Consider the following 1,030-nt stretch of genomic DNA (forward strand, 5'->3'; position numbering starts at 1 on the left):
GCCTCCCTCGCCCCCGCCGCCCTCGCCTGCGCCGCCCTCGGGACACCTCCGCTTTTCTCGCCATCACCCCCACCGCCGCCCTCACCACCGCCCTCACGCCGCCGCCGCCGCTGCCGCCACCCTCGCCGCCACCCTCGCCTCCGCCGCCTAGCCCCTCACCGCCCAGCCCGCCGCCGCTCTCGCCCCCACCTCGCTCGCCGCCGCCCCCGTCCACATCTCCCTCTCCGCCCCCGCCATCGCCACCACCACCATCTCCACCGCCTTCTCCACCGCCTCCGTCGCGGCCGCCACCCTCGCCGCCGCCGCCAAGGCCAACGCCCCCCTCACCATCCCCTCCCTCGCCGGGGACGCCCTCGCCGCCACCTCCGAGCCCGCCGCCGCCGTCGCCACCGCCTCCGAGCCCGCCGCCTCCGAGCTTGCCGCCTCCGAGCCCGCCGCCTCCGAGCCCTCCGCCTCCCTCGCCGCCACCTCCCGGCCAACCACCTGCCTCGCCACCCCATCGTCTCCGCCGACGCCCTCGCCCCCACCTCCCTCGCCGCCCCCCTCCCCATCGCCCCCGCCTTCTCCGCCGCCCCCGAGCCCACCTCCGTTGCCCTCGCCACCGCCCTCGCCGCCGCCTCCGCCCCCACCCTCGCCGCCGCCGCCTCCGCCTACGGGGCCCTCGCCGCCGCCTCCGAGCCCGCCGCCTCCGTCGCCCTCGCCGCCGCCGTCTTCGCCCTCGCCGCCTCCTCCGAACCCGCCGCTCCCCTCGCCGCCGCCCTCTCCGCCCCCACCGTCGCCGCCGCCACCGTCTCCGCACCGCCGAGCCCTCCTCCGCCGAGGCCACCACCCTCGCCACCGGCGTCGTCGTCGCCGCCGCCCTTAGCATCGCCGTACGCCACCCCCAACCCTCTCGCCGCCGCCCTCGCCGTTGCCGCCCTTGCCTCCCACAACCTTGGCCTCCGGCTTCCGAGCCCCGCCGCCTCCCCTTGGCGGCCCCCGTCCCTTGGTCGGCCCATTTCCCCTTCCCGCTGCCCCCCGAAACCCCCCG

Source organism: Emiliania huxleyi (genome assembly GCF_000372725.1).
Source record: "Emiliania huxleyi CCMP1516 unplaced genomic scaffold EMIHUscaffold_627, whole genome shotgun sequence".
NCBI classification, from domain to species: Eukaryota; Haptophyta; order Isochrysidales; family Noelaerhabdaceae; genus Emiliania; species Emiliania huxleyi.